This window comes from Bufo gargarizans, chromosome 2, assembly GCF_014858855.1.
Source record: "Bufo gargarizans isolate SCDJY-AF-19 chromosome 2, ASM1485885v1, whole genome shotgun sequence".
NCBI lineage: Eukaryota > Metazoa > Chordata > Amphibia > Anura > Bufonidae > Bufo > Bufo gargarizans.
Window position 1 is genome coordinate 719642198 of NC_058081.1, and position 17051 is coordinate 719659248.

The following is a 17051-nucleotide window of genomic DNA, read 5'->3' on the forward strand; positions in this document are numbered from 1 at the left end:
TACCAGTGAAACCAATATAACATCTCAACATTCACAAATATACATTTCTGACATTCAAAAACAAAACAAAAACAAATCAGTGACCAATATAGCCACCTTTCTTTGCAAGGACACTCAAAAGCCTGCCATCCATGGATTCTGTCAGTGTTTTGATCTGTTCACCATCAACATTGCGTGCAGCAGCAACCACAGCCTCCTAGACACTGTTCAGAGAGGTGTACTGTTTTCCCTCCTTGTAAATCTCACATTTGATGATGGACCACAGGTTCTCAATGGGGTTCAGATCAGGTGAACAAGGAGGCCATGTCATTAGATTTTCTTCTTTTATACCCTTTCTTGCCAGCCACGCTGTGGAGTACATGGAGAAAATAGCATTAATGAATGGTGTAGGAATCTGAAATTTCGATAGGGTGAGAGAAATGTAAGTCCAATCTACCCTATCAAATGCTTTTTCCGCGTCTGTGCCAAGCAAAACTAAGGGGGAGGATCTATGAGAGGCATAATATAGGGCATTCAATATTTTAGTGGTATTGTCCTTACCTTCTCTACCTCTAACGAATCCCACTTGATCCGGATGGATCAATTGCAGCAAAAGGCTCTGCAGTCTAGTGGCCAACATTTTCGACAGTAGCTTAAGATCTACATTCAAGAGGGAAATGGGGCGAAAGTTCGAACATAAGGTGGGATCTTTGCCTTGTTTAGGGATAACCGTGATAATGGCTTTTGTCATGTCTGCGGTAAGTGGAAGTTTGTCTAAAGCCTGGTTATAGATTGGGAGCAAAAAGGGGAGGAGAATTTCTTTAAAGGTTGAGTAATAGGTTATCGGAAACCCATCTGGACCTGGGCATTTCCCTTTAGGAGTCGATTTAATGGCGGAAATTAATTCCGGGATGGTAAAAGGTTTGGACAGAGATTCTCCCTGGGGCACCGACAATGATGGAAGTTTAAGAGAAGATAGGAAGACATTAATGTTGGAACTTCTGTCTAGTGAGGGGTTTGGAAGTATTGTAGAGGGGAGATTATATAGAGACTCGTAGAACTTCCTAAATTGCTCTGCAATTTCTTTTGCTTTAAACAGAAGAGTGTCTTGAGGCGATCTAATGCTTTGTATGTAGCGGGAAGTTTTCCTCTGTTTAATTCTCTGCATTGCGAACTTAGAAGCCTTATTCCCATGCGCAAACACTTTCTGTTGTGCTGATAAATAGTATTTGGCAGATTTCTCATTAAGAAAGTTCTTTAGTTCTGTCCTGAGGGAGGTGAGCTCTGAGAGATGTTGGGCTAATAGAGATTGTTTATGCACTTTCTCCAGAGTATGAATTTTAGATAATAGGTCAGAGAGTCTCTTGTCAGATTGTTTTTTAAGAAAGGAGCAGAGGCTAATTAGTCTGCCCCTAATAAAGGCTTTATGGGCGTCCCATATCATTTGGGGAGAGACGTCTTCGGTGTTATTAATCGAGAAGTACTCTTCTAGGAAGGAGGTAATTTGTGCGACATGTTTCATATTTCCTAGTAAGGATTAATTAAATCTCCAATTAGAGTTTTTATTAGATCTAATGGGTGGGTGTATATCACAGAACATAGGAGAGTGATCAGATAGAGTTATATCTCCTATCTTGGCTAGTGCACATAACTGTAGGTGTTCTTTTGAAATAAGGATATAATCAATCCTACTATAAGATCTATTGGAGGAAGAGTAGAAGGAGTAGTCCAATCCCTGGGGGTTAAGACAACGCCAAATATCTGTTACTCCAAGGTTTAAAAGTTTAGTATGGAGGAAGTTGAGGGCTTTTTGGGAAATGGCCGATTTCTTGGATGTGGTGTCAAGGAGCGGGTTGAAAGCCAGATTAAAATCACTAGCCATTATCAGTATGCCTTCTCTATGAATTTCTACTAGGTCTATTAGCGCGGAGAGCCAAGTGATCTGGTCCGTATTTGGAGCATAGATATTCACTAAGGTGTATGCTGAAGATCCTATCAAGCCTTTAAGTATAAGAAACCTGCCTTCTGGATCTTGTATATGTGAGTTGTATTGGAAGGGCAGATTCCTATGAAAGCCAATACTGACTCCCCTCGAGGCGGCACCCCCAGCTCCACAGTGGTACCATGTGGGAAATTTTGAAAAAGAGAGGTTGGGATAATTTCCATGCTTGAAGTGTGTTTCCTGAAGGAAAATTAAAGAACACCTTTCTTTATGCAAAAGAGAAAAGATCTGGCATCTCTTTGATGGAGACCTCAACCCTTTAACATTATAAGTTACCACTCTTAAGTCTGTCATAGTTATAGTATTTGTAGGTAGAGGGTACAGCTAAAAATACAGGTGACAAGTGTGCATGATTGACCAACCAGAATGAAGGGAGGGTACCACCTCGAGGTAAGCGACGGCTCCATAAAAGGTAAGGATTCTCCCCGAACAGAAGATGCACATCAGTATATGAGCAATACATATCAGAGTATTCTTGAGACCTATCAAAGGACAAAAAGAGGTTAACAACACAACAAAATAAACAAAAACGTAACCAAAGATAGCACCAGTAAGCTACCAAGAAATAAGAGCAGACTAGCACTATAGGCAGGGGGGGTATTGCATTACTGTACGCAAAATGCAAAAATGTTGATTCCTTTTTAAGGAGAGAGTTGATATGGGTTTAAATTCCAGCTACTATTAAAGTAAAGCAGACTAATTTCTTATACTGGTCAATCCGAGTGACCTTTGTGTAAAAACAACTAAAACCAGACTGACAACATACAGATCAGACAAGGCAGCGTTATCGCAGCTAAGAGCTGGGAGGGCAATCCTGAGAAAAATCAATCAATCATCTGTAAGTGTCAGTCGTTTGGAAGAAGAAGCTTGGCGGTTTCTTTTCATCTTATGAGACCTTTGAGCACGAGGGGTCTCCCATGCTCCATCTGTATTCAGAGTGGGTATATCAGAGGCATCTCGAACAAGTTCCCAGTTTTCGATGGGAAGTGGCAGAATTTGCAGGATGTCATATGCCTCATCTAAATCTGCGTAGGAGTGAATGGAGATTCTGCGTCCATTGTGAAAGAAGGACAACCCGAACGGGAATAACCATCTGTACATGACTTTTTTATTTCTCAGGAGGTCTGTGAGAGGCTTTAGAGATTTGCGCTTTTTCAGCGTGGATTGGGCCAAGTCCTGATATATGGAGATAGGGTTGTCATCCCACGAAACCAGGGGGTTACTTCTTGCTCCTTTTAGGATAGCTTCCTTGACAGGAAAGTGCAAAAATTTGCAGATAATGTCCCTTGGGGGGTCCGTAGATTGGGGCTTGGGGCGCAGCGCTCTGTGAGCTCGTTCTAAAATCACCTCATGCGTGGAATCAGGGCCCAGAAGTTTCAAGCAAATCTGCATCACTGCTTCAGGGATTTCATCCGGGCCTACTGATTCTGGAACTCCCCTGAAGCGGAGGTTGTTCCTCCTGCCCCTATTTTCCTGATCTTCAAGCTGCATATAAAGGGCGTTTAAGTGTTTTTGGTGAGCACTTAGTTTATCAGAAGTCGCATTTTGGTGAGCAGTAAGGGCAGTGTTCGCTTCTTCTAGCGCTTCCACTCGTCTCCCTATGTGCTTCACATCTTCCTTAATGGAATTAAGATCAGTCTTAAGTGGTTCTAGGGCTTCAGATAAGGCCCTCTTTAGGAAGGATTTGGAGAGCGAAAGTGCGTCTGCTTCAGAAGACTCGTCTCTCACCTTCTCAGCGGCGCATTCAGCCTGCTGCTTGTTCTTCGGCGTGCACGGAGGTTCCGGCGCCATTTTGGATTCTCTGGTCGAATAGGACTGTGCCGCTTTCTTTATAAATATCTCCATTCCGCCCGCTTGAGAGTTTGATCTGGACGGTTCTGGGACATCAGCAGGTCTCGGTCGCCCGATCTTGACCATTGTGGGTTTGAATAGCTGGGTATAAGAGCTTCTGTAGGAATCGGTAACAGCGGAGCTGCGCTTCACACAGCCATCCGGCTCAGACGCTAGCTCCGCCCCCCTGTCAGCAACTTTTTTACTAAACCTTGGCTGGAAAATATCTAAGTGCAGAAGTCATAAAACCATTGTCTCCATTGAGAAGAAAGGAACAATGACAGTAGTATGACAAAAAACACAACAAATAAATTAGAGCTAGGCAAAGCATACAATAGGGCAGATATATTAAAGGGGTTATCCAGGAAAAGATAATTATGACTTATCCTCAGGTTAGGTCATTATCAGTATCAGATCTGTAGGAGTGTAACACCCGGAACCTCGACAATCATCTGTTAGAAGAGGTCTTGGGCACCGCAGCCTCTTATTAGGCCGGTCACATCATTCTATATCGGTCATGAGGCCTAATTGCAGCACAGCCCTATTCAAGTCAATGGGATGGAACTGCAATACCAAGCACTGCCACTATATGATGTACGGAAACCTTACGGGAGCCTTCATCCTGAGGATAAGTCATCATCCTTTTCCAGGATAACCCCTTTCACAAGTTTGAGCCTAGTAGGGGTGAGCGAATCGCATTTTGGATCCAAAATCCAAAGTTGATTTGTTCCCCAACTTCATTTTAATGCTGTACGTAGACCTGTCTCCAAACAGCATTACAATGTATGCGCTGCGCAGAGGCAAATTGGTTAAGTCCAAAGTCGTACGAGACTTCGGTGAAGAACTTTGTCCTTTGATTGTCCAACTTTTAAAACAGCAATCTAAAGGCTTTGGTTCTGAGGTACCAGTCGGTCCTGAAGCCGACTTCGCATTGGCGTTTGAATATTTTTTTTTAAGTTGTAGAATCGAAGGCCGAAGTTCTTCACAGAAGTGTCATGCGACTTTGGACTTAACGAAGTTTGCCTCTGCGCGAAACCTATACATTTTAATGGAAAGAGGACTCAACTTTGGATAGGGCAGGCCAGCACCTCCAAATCGACTTTGGATATTTGATCAGGGGATCTTTTGATTGCTTCTAGAATTAAACAATCAGTGCTATACTGATAGTCACCAGCAGACTGCGCCAAAGAGTCATGTCCTTCTAGGCTGGGACCTTCATTAGGCTTCAGACTGCTGCACAGATACATTGGCTTCCTGTGATGTCATTTTTGGGATGCGGATAGAAGTCTGCTTCCTCTGTACATTGCTTAGTTGCTATGGTCGCTATTGACTAAGGAATCTAAGGGATTAATCGTCTCAGATCAGCCCTTCTGCCTTTCTGGGCCGTTAGAGCAGGAGCCTGGCTTTTATGTGACAGCCAAACTTCTACTCTTTTTTGCAAGGGAGAGCGTAGACTGGGCTGCTGAAAAAGGCAGCAGCTTAGCCAAAGGTCCACTAGTGCAGTGTTTCCCAACCAGTGTGCCTCCAGCTGTTGCAAAACTACAACTCCCAGCATGCCCGGACAGCATTTGGCTGTGCGGGCATGCTGGGAGTTGTAGTTTTGTAACAGCTGGAGGAACACTGGTTGGGAAACACTGCACTAGTGACTGCTGTAAAAAGGTGTATGGGCGGTCACTAAGGAGTTAATAAGTGATATAAGTTTTGAAACATGTTGTTGACAAATAAACATTCTTTGTGGGGTTTTTTCATTTCACAAAGTATTAGCAAAACTTTCAGCATCAGTTTCGTGGACACTAATAGGCATATGTGTGGTCATTTATGAAACTGGTGTAAAGTAGAACTGGCTTAGTTGCCGATAGCAACCAATCAGATTCCACCTTTCATTTTCCAAAGGAGCTGTAAAAATGAAAGGTGGAATCTGATTGGTTGAAATGGGCAACTGAGCCGGTTTTACTTTACACCAGTTTCATACACAACCCCCAATGGTGTCTGAGGTTCATAGTTCAAGTGTGGATTTTCTCTGTCAAATGAGATAATCATTAGTGATGAGCGAGCATGCTTGGCCGAATACCTGTTCGGCTCGAGCATCGCTATGCTCGGCACATGGCAGTACTCGGCCGAGTACCACATGTGCTCGAGCGCCATGCTCGAGTCTCTTAACCGCACGTTTCGAGGCTGCTAAGCAGCCAATAAACATGCAGGTAAGTACTGCCATCACTGTCATGCCAGTAGCCATGTTGGCTGCTAGCATGACAGTGATTGGCTGGCCGGAACGCGTCATCGGGTGTTATATAGCACACGATGATGAGGGTTCGGCTCATTGTGATTCAGGGAGAGCTGCGCTTAGGAAGGGACAGACAGTGTAGGGAGATTGTGATCGCAATATATTCCAGTGAATAACGTTTCAAAGACCCAAAAGGCCTTTTAAGGACTATTGTATGTGGTGGCAGCAATTTAATTGTGCAAAGTTGTACTCACATTTTTTTTTAATACTTTGCGAAATAGTGATTCTTTTGCTATATAGAAGGTGTCTGCAGTGACTTGTGACATCTGTGCAGCAGTACCTTCTGTGTGTCAGGGGCAGAGATAGGAAGAATATTAGCGAAAACATAATTTTTTTTCCCATAATCCACATTTTTGCTGTCAACGGTGTAATCTGTGAATTGCGTGATCTGCGCTTCAACACCTTGTGTGGTTGTCAGGCCCAGATATGGGGAAAAATATAAATATAAACTACATCAGAAAACAGTGTCTGTACTGCAGATTCCAATAATCTGGGCCTAAAACAGTGTCCATTTTCTGAGGTCTTCTGTGACATATACTGTCCTGCATCTGAAAACTGTGTCTTTAACGTACAGTAAAAAAATCTGCTCCACATCTAGTGACAAAACCATTAATATGAAGAAGGCAAGCCCTGGGCGCAATGAAACTGTGCCTGCTTGAGTTGAGCGGATACCTGGAAGTTCGGGTTCGACAGGTTCAGCCGAACTTCGCAAAAAAATCCGAGTTCGGGACCCGAACTTGACCCCGAACCCGAACCCCATTGAAGTCAATAGGGACCAGAACTTTGGAGCACTAAAATGGCTCTAAAAAAGTCATGGAAAGGGCTAGAGGGCAGCAAAATGTGGTTAAGAGCATGGCAAGTGCTCTGCAAATGTCGATAGGGAAATGACTTTAAAATAACATAAAATACGTAAAAATAAAAAATTATAATCTTGATCTAGAAGGAGGAGGTCCATATGGAGTAGGAGTTTGAGGAGGCGGTGGATGTGGCGGTGTAGGTGGATGTGGCGGTGTAGGTGGATGTGGCGGTGTAGGTGGATGTGGCGGTGTAGGTGGATGTGGCGGTGTAGGTGGATGTGGCGGTGTAGGTGGAAGCGGCGGTGGAGGAGGAGGAGGTAGCCTACACTGGTTTTTGGTTTTGTTTTCAAATTTTTTTGTTTACATTTTGGTAGACCCCAAAACATTGGGAAATATAATAAAGAAAACAAACAGAAAGTGCGCTGTAGTATAACAATGGCTATTCTGCACAAGGTATGGACAAGTCCTGAGGGATCCATGCCTGGTTCATTTTAATGAACATTAGCTTGTCCACATTGGCTGTGGACAGGCGGCTGCGTCTGTCTGTAATGACGCCTCCTGCCGTGCTAAATACATGTTCAGACAATACACTGGCTGCAGGGCAGGCCAGCACCTCCAAGGCGTAAAGGGCAAGCTCAGGCCATGTGCCCCTATTTGGAGACCCAGAAGTTGAAGGGGGCAGACCCATCAGTCAGTACATGTAGGCGTGTGCACACATACTGCTCCACCATGTTGCTGAAATGCTGCCTCCTGCTAAGACGTTTCATATCAGCTGGTGGTGCTGGTTGTTGTGACGTGCTGACAAAGCTTTTCCACATTTCGGCCATGCTAACCCTGCCTTCTGAGGTGCTGGCGGTGCCCCAGCTGCGTTGGCGACCTCTTCCTCCTCCTCAGCCTTCGCCTTGTGCTTCCACTGTGCCCCCACTGTCAGGTGGGAATGCCACCAGCAGCGCGTCTACCAGCGGGCGTTTGTAGTCGCGCATCTTCCGATCAGTAACAGATATTTTTACAAAATTAAGTTCCCTGTCATCATTGCAGAGCAGGGGTTTTCACCGGCAAAAATTGGTTAATGTCAGCCATCAATGTCCACGCGGGCACAGAGAGGCAACAAGCTGAGAGAGCCTTTTCACTGCCGCAGTGAAAACAGCGCTGTCTCAGCCCGGGTATCTGCCACCAGCTTCTCGTTTGATGTAAGCCCGATCCGCTAACGGGATTATATAGGGTGAGAAATCAACCCGCGGTAGCTTATAACTAGGCCAAAACACGGATGTGGGGATTCATGATCGAGATACAAGATAGCACAAGATTAAATTATATATTTAATCGCCTTAAGGGGACACCAGATATAACACAACATGCACAGAGAATATATACAGTGGTCTGAGGTTACAGATACAGGGGATATAGGTACAACAGGGCTAAGCAGAGCGAAAGTCAGTTACCAGGTAAGATGAAAGTTCCTTTGCTGTATTCACATGGAGGGCAGTGATGTCAGCTGGTTTCCAGGTCTCTCCAAACACATTTGCACGATGTGACCCTCTTTCAGAAAAAGATCACGCCCGCTGGCTTGTGACCTGTAGGCGGCCCCTCCCTTCCCGGGTCCACACCCTCTACTCTGGTGCTGGCAGCAAATGACACATAAAACCCCTTAGGGCTCATAACCCCTGACCAGAATGTCACAGGAAAATGGTTCCGGGCCCAATTGATCCGCCTGGGTGCCCGCTACAACTAAAGTCCAAACATGGTACCGTTAGTTGGTTTCTGTGGGGAAATATGGATATCTCCCTTCCCTGGCATCCCCCCTCAAACAAAGACGATAGGCGAGTGATGTGTACAGTTTGGAGGAAGAGGCGGTGGTCGCACAGAGGCATCAGCACAGCAAAAGAGGGAGCAGGGTGCAAAAGCACCTGTTACTTTCTTGGGTGACACTGGGACACAAATATGTATCCGGTTTGCGCCTGCGATGGCCGGGCGATTCATAATTCCTTATGAAATGTAGGTGCCAACATGTCTGGGAGGTATCATTGATCCTGACAAGGGCTGATACCTCCTGCTGGGGGTTTTCCTGCAGGATCCGTGCTGTCTGACTGGAGGTGTAAAATGTAACCAAATGTGGCCTGCTAGGAGTTTTCTGCTATCTGGCTGCGGCTTTGAAGCAGGGCCCCCCTTTGGAGCTTGATTTCCTCTGACATCTTTCAGAAAATGGTGGGTGTGAGGACATGGCTGACATCACCCGAGAATGTAACAGACGATTTTTTTAAATTTAGGTTCCTGTCACCTATGCAGAGCAGGGGTTTATTCAAGGCAAAAATGGGTTCATGTCACCCACCAATTGAACAGACAATTTTACAAAATTTAGGTCCCTGTCACCTATGCAGAGCAGGGGTTTATTCACGGCAAAAATTGTAAAATGTCACCCAAGAAAGTAACAGATGCTTTTGCACCCTGCTCCCTCTTTTGCTGTGCTGATGCCTCTGTGCGACCACCGCCTCTTCCTCCAAACTGCACACGTCACTCGCATGACCTTGATTTCATGTGGGGTCTAGTACTTAATCATCCTCCACCCACTCCTTACCCCTGGTTTCCTTGTTGGTCTGCAGAGTGCAGAAAGCCGCAGCAGTTGGCACCAGTGTTTCGTCATTATCAGAGACATGCTGCGGTGGTCTTCCTATGTCCTCATCCTGAAACATAAGTGGTTGGGCATTGGTGCACTCAATCTCTTCCACTTCTGGGGCAGGGCTATGCGGATGGCCCACGGAAACCCTGCCAGCAGAGTCATCAAAAAGCAGAAGAGACTGCTGCATGACTTGGGGCTCAGACTGCTTGGCTGATTTGCAAGGGGGCACATTGAAAGACAGATGGCCATGGGATGCAGGTGCCAACTCTGATCATTCAGCAGGGAACTGGGTGGGAGAAAATGTGAAGGAACTGGAGGCACTGTTAGCCACCCAATCTACTATGGTCTGTACTTGTTCTGGCCTCACCATTCGTAGAGCCGCATTCGGGCCTTCCAAATACCGCTGCAGGTTTTGTCGCCTACTCGCACCTGAGGAAGGGGTTTCACCTGTGCGTGTAGCTGGCACAGATCGACCACGTCCTCTCCCTGCAGCAGGAGCTCCACCAGCAGCACCACGACCTGGGCCACGTCCCTTATTTGACGTTCTCCTCATTCTTTACGTTCACCCACAAAACTAACAGATGGTTTATGTCAGGCGACAATGTAACCGCCACAGTTCACTGACAGTAAGGCTGTGGCAGTGTCATAAAGAGAAAACATTTCTTGAGGTCGGGTCACACAACAGTGTGACAGTTGAATTTAATACAAATTCTTCACTGTCAATTTTTTTTTTTAATTTGTCAAACTGCGATGTAACAGCAGTATTTACTGGATTTATTTGACTGCCAGAAATGCAGCGTAGGCCGGGAATGTACTTTCTAGCACAAAAGATGAGAATTTGTCACCCAAAATGTAACAGATGAATTAGTGAAATGTATTTCCCTGTCCGCTATGTAGAGCAGGGGTATATCACAGCCAAAAATTGGTGAATGTCACCCGACAATGTAAGAGACGAATTAGTGAAATTTATTTCCCTGTCTGCTATAACCCTGCTCTACATATCACAGCCAAATATGCACATATGTCAACCCCCTGAACTCAGAGACGGATTAAATATATTATTGTCCCTGGCACAAATGCAGGTGCAGGTGTACTTCACAAAAAAAAAAAATTTGTTGCCCACCGAACACACAGATTGATTAACTATTAAATTATTAATATTTATTTTACATGTTGCTTTGCGCCCACCAAAAAATTGCTGTAGGAAGGTCAGCCATAGATTGAACATACAGGTAAATTATCTTTCTGTGTCAGGGGTGTAAAACTGGTGTATTGCACATGTGCCCTGGCTGTACAATTGTGTACCTGGCCTATGTTGGTGCAGGAACCCACCATCCAAGCCACTTATTGACTGGCCTGATAACCGTGGAAATGTCACCCCACACGCAAACAGATGGATTTGCTGAATTTATTGGCCTCGTTGTCACATATGCAGTGCAGGCCGCAGGGTTAGTTGAAAGACCAAACTGTGACTATGTCACCCCACAATCCAACAGATGAATTTAAATGTAATTTATATTATGTCTTCACAAATGTGCATCTAAAACCATGTTAAACACAATTGTTCCTGTAATTTTCCAGGTTCACCAGCAGGTGGCAGCAATGCATTGGCCAAGTACAAATCCCAGTTTAGTGAATCTAGGCTGGAATGGATTATTCCAGCTTAGCTCCCCTCTGTAAGCAGAGTGAGCTGTTCCCACATCCTGCAGCATGGTTGGAGAAGGAAGTGAGAGTTAGTGTGCCAGCTACCACTGTAGGGGGAAGGCTGTGTGATAGCGTTCAGGAGATCCCCTGCATAGGGAAGACAGCAAGGATCTAGTCTCGGCTGAGACTTGATCATATCCCCAGTCTGAGCACCTTCAGCCTCAGCTGGATGAAGAAGCAGAAACTACAACCTCCAAAGTTCCAGGAAGAAAGGATCCCCTGAGAATCTATCTGTGAGTTAAGTCCAGAGACCTAGGAGAAGCTATTCCTCCTCAGCTAGTCTCTCCCCACAAAGTAGAAGGTATAGAAAAGTGCAGAAGATTGATTCCTGTCACAATTACAGAGATACCAAGCAGATGACTTATCCTGCAAGCTCCAAATTTAAAGCAGAAGTATTTATTCCTGCCAATCATTGCTAAAACCTGCTGGGACCAGAGACGAAAGCTGTATACTGCTTGGATACAAGTTATCTTCAATAAAGAAACATTTGAACTTCATCTAAAGGTCTGGACATCATTTACTATGCAAAATTCCTCTATTATTCCTACTATCACTACACTCAAACTTATTGCAAGTGAGCCAGGAGTCCAGTCATACCCGGGTAGGAGACATCGTTGACACAATTACCACTACCCTATAGAGACATTATCAGCCATTACACCACTCTGGCATTCCTAATCTGGGACGTGCATTATAACACCTTGGAAGGGCCCTGGGATAGTACCCTGCGCATGCTGCAATTGGCGTCATGAACAAATACATACTATTATCCACTTGACCCGGCCACTGCATTAAAGTGGCGTCAGCGTACCCGTATCCTAGCCATTGCAGATATATGCCTTGGTTACCACTCGCAAAACTCATACCAGCAATTCAGTTGTAAAATCATGGCATTTAAGCCTCACCCCCAGGGACACCCCAAATCCCCCTGAAAACACCAATTTTTGGGCAGGGATTTGTGTTTGCCCCACCTATTTTCAGCCCGGGATATCTTAAATTTGTGGGGACTGTCTCTGAAAATCAGGGACAGTCCCGGCAAATTCAGGACAGTTGGCAACTATGAAAACTATAGCTATTTACTGGAAACGGGCTCATTCTTCAGCCATCTCTGAAGTAATTGCACTCATAAACCAGTATATGCAACACAAACTACGTGGAATTCATGCTCTAGATCTACATGCAGGGTTGTAGACTAGATTACAATGGCAGGCCTAGAGAAGCAGAACACCCTGATACTATCCCTGAAGTAGCAATGTGATGTTCACTATAGATCACACTTTCTCAGCTGTCACAGTGGATATAGGGCAGTGATGGCTGACCTCCGGCACTCCAGCTGTGGTGAAGCTACGACTCCCAGCATGATCCATTCAGTTCTGAGAACAGCCAAGCAAGTGTGCATCTTGGGAGTTGTAGTTTTACCACAGCTGGAGTGCCGGAGGTTAGCCATCACAGATATAGGGTGTATTAGACACCCCGATCAGACAGACGATTGTCTTCCCTCCCAGCAATTGCCTGCTTGCTTGCTATTACATGCAGTGATCTCCTCAGCAACACGGAGAGGGGCGATCAGTATGCCATTGCTCGTACCCACGCTGTATAGTGGTTTGCCGGCAGCAGATCGTAAATAGACAGCATGATCAGCCGCCGGCAAATCTTGATCTTTCAGCAGCTAAAAAAATCAGGATTGCCCAATGAACGAGCATTTCCTCGTTCATTGTGCAATCGGCAGCAGTATTACACTGCAAGATGATCGCTAATGAGCGTTAATACGAACGCTCGTTAGCGATTATCGGGCAAAAAATCTGCCCGTCTAATACACCCTTATGTGTTACCCTATATAGGATATACCCACTTTGATATACCTGATATGTGTAAATGTTGATCGATTAATCTCAGGACGAGCTGTTTCTATTCGTATTTCTGCAGCTATGAGAGTCATTGTTCGAAACCCTCAATCTCGTGTTAGTGATGATCTGACCAATCACTGTCTGTACTGAACCCACAGCACTAGAACTTCGATGATTGTGTATTTCTTTTATGTGAGCTTCTTTGACGTGAGCTTTTCTGTTATTTGAAAACGTAATAAAAATTTATAGTGTAAAATCTCACAGAGGGAGTTTTTTTATCGATGTGTAGATTGTGTACTTTTATTCTTTTAACCTTGTAAGTGTAATAACGTTTGTGTAATGAAGTCATACCTCACTATCTTGTTTCCATTTCCTGTTTCCTATGAAGGGAAGATTGAAAGAGTTTGACAAAAGGCGGAGTTGCCCCTAGCAATGTAAGAAGTTGGCGTTACCTGAAAGAGCATCGTTTGGAGGAGCCTCCTGATTAGAGATGAGCGAAGTTTAGAAAAATTCAATATGGCCGATTCACCAAACTTCGACAAGAAAGTGCTTTTTGCTTTCAAATACTGATAAAATACTGACCATGTGAAAGAGGCCTTATGGATGCTCAAAATACAGGATCCTTTTTTTTTTTTAAATGTTTGTTCGTCTGATAAAAAGGACGGGAAAATAAACGGTGATGTCAGCACGGACAAACAGGGACAATAGTAGCCCCATAACAGAGTGAGGATGGGGGCCAACGGCAGTGGCAGTAACAGGAACAATAGTGGCCCCATGACAAAGTGGGGAGGGGGCAGCATCAGTGACAGTGAAAATAGTGGCCCCATGACAGAGTGGAGAGGGGGGCAACAGCAGTGGAATACAGCACAAGATGGTGGCAGATCACAGTAGTAGCAGAACCCAATAACAGCAGTGTGATAGCAAGGCCCAGTGGCATGCATATCCTTGTAAAAATGTAACATGTACATCACAGTAGGCCAAGAAGCCCCATTGTAGGAATGGCAGTAGAGGCATCAGGCGGGTGGCAGCAGCACGTGGCCAGAGGTAATGGCCCATTTTGCAGAATATTCTGGCGTGGTAGCACACTACAGTATGATCATTAGTGGCAAAATTATTTATTCTGTTGCATCAGGCACCGGTGTCTGAGCTGATCCAGACCTGATTCATCCTTGAAGGTTAGCCTCTCAACATTTAGGGAGGAAAGGTGAGTTCTCTTTGGGGTAACTATGCCCCCCCCCCACATTGAACACCCACTCTGGTGCCACATTACTGGCTGGGCAGGAAAGTATGCCCATGGCAAACTTGGCCAGTTGTGGGCTCTCTTCAAGTTTGCATGCCCAGGAGTCCAGGAGATATTGGATCATGGGTGACAGGGTGCAGTCCAAGTCCAGTAGGCAGCTGAGGAAAATTGCTCATCATAGACTCCAAACTGAAGTTGCTGCATATAGAGCTGTTGCTGCTCCTGCCCTCCCACCCCCACCACCAGTCATGATCTTCCTGAGGACTGGCGATGGCGCTCGTAGGCAGCGACCAACTAACTACACATTATGTCTTTATAGTGTTCCTTTTTTGCATCTCTCTCAGAAAGTCAAAAAATGCCCCCATTTTTAACCGGTAGCAAGGGTCTAACAATGTGGATAGCCAGTAGTCATCCCTATGCCGAATTATGACAGCGTGGCTTTCACTACGAAAACATGACCGCATGCATCTAACCATTTTTGTGCAAGGGACTTGGAAAGCCTTCCAGCCTCCCTCTCCACTGCATACTGTCACGGTCTCTGCAGTGTTTTCACTGTCGCCCTTCAGTTCCCCATGCTCCTCTCCTGTTGCTTGAGCAGATAAACCACCTAGCTGTGTATAAAATTCCTAGGTGTTTATGTCCTACTCCTCCTCCACTTTTAGTTCATCCTCCTCGGGGCTCAGGTGGACATGAAGTGGAGGTGCCACGTTTTCTGTCCGCTTGACAATCAGATTTGTCAGCATTCCCTCCAGGACGTGAAGGAGTGGAATGACATCATTCATCCCGTAGTTCTGCCAACTGACAAATAAAGTGCCCTCCTCAAAGGGCCTGAGCAAACGACACGTATGAGCTGCCACTGGCATACAGCAACATTTTTGCCACTGCCATTCCTTTGGAGAGACCAAGCAACTGTCTTTTGGTCATAGTGTATATTAACTGTATCAATAATGTAACTGATTAACTAAGAATGTGGCAGCAGTTGAACAAGATGCATGTGATGACATATTAGACCACCCATTAATACTAAGACACAGTAATTCTATGTATAAACTACCAGTTTAACAGGGATTTTGCCAGCAATTCAACAAGATAAACGCAGCAATATATTTTCGGTTCCTTAACTCTGGTTCCTGTTTTTTTCCTGTTCTAATAGTTACAGCAAAAGCTCATGGTCACTGCTGCTCTGCTCACCTGCCCCTTTGCCCTGGGCCCTGGCAGCCTTTCTCCTCTTCTTCCCTGTGTGTTAATTACATTCTTTTGCCCATGTACTGACTCCTGCATGTTTCCTGAATTTTTATTCTTCGCTGACCTGTCCAGACTCCTGCTCGATCTCCGCACTAACCTTGATCTGCCTTCCCTGATTTCAGACTGGTTACTGGATTCCACCTGCAACGCCCACCCAGATCTTGGCCTTTCCCTGACTACGGTTTTTCCTGATCCCTCTGACCAGTTTTTCTTAAGCCCCATGAGTCATCAGCAGTCACTTGAACAGATACTACTACGAGAGGTAGAGCGGCCTGGTGTTTCCCTTGCAGCAACTCCAGAACCCTGTATAGGGGTTAAGGGAGAGCCACTTAGATAATACCTGTGGTTGTTGCTCCAAGCCAAATCTGTTCAAGTGACACAGTGGGTTCACATACATTGTGTAATAGTAGTCCGCTTAGGGGGCTCTACAAATAGTAGGAATATGGTCAAGACCTCCACAGCTGAAACAGCCCTGACATCCATTCCACTTCCATGTTCTATTCCGAGAGGCTTGCACTACCAGCGCTATTTATTTACAATCTTTCTGACAATCATCTCCCTCCTTATCACTGTCTGTTTCTTCTTGTTTATTACTAGATACAGTCTACAAAGACCTTCCTCATCAAAAGTGTAATACTACAGTACCACCAGCAACAAAAATGGGTTGGAGGTGCAGTGGTAGATTCTCCTGTTGGCACTAGTGGCCATAGTTCAGAAGTCCTTAATTTCTATCACAACCAATATCTCACCCAGGGATATCCCCTATACAACATTGACAATATGCACATAATTTCAAAACCAAGGCAGAGGGCTTCCAACTTGTGTAGTAGGGATCTACCACAATTGGAAATGCGAAGCTCATAAAATGATAGAACAGCTAGAAATAGCTAGTGGTATCTACAAACAACTAACTATGAAGAGGGTTGTCCCTTTATACTAAGCCACTGTTATTACACTATAGGGATGTAGTGCTCACTGACATGTCAGGATCACAGGAGAACGCTTACAAAACACAGCTTAGGGCCATGTCAATGCCTACTCAAGACAACCATAGTGTGTGAGGAATGTTCCAATCCCACACTGTGCAACCAGGTTTCTGGTATACAGTAGTATATGTACGGTAACTAGAGGTGAGAGATTTAAACTAGAGCTGAAAGAACACTCTGGAGGGAGTGGGAGAAGAAAAAGATGAGGGAGAGTGAGGAACTACAGATCAGAAGTATTTAAACGATATGAGAGATAATATATATATATATATATATATATATTTTATGAAAGTAGATGAATGTATTGAGGGCGAGGGTGGGAGATGTGTTAAAGGTTTAAAGTTGGAATATAATCAGGATCAGCTGATATTGATGTAAACTTTATGAAATATAAATTGTGGAAGATTATGGTTATTGAAATATAATTACATGTCTATATATTATAAGGAAACAATAAAGAACATCATAGGAAAGAGATGAGAGAATCGCTGAAAATTTGATTCGTCCGAATTGGTTCTCT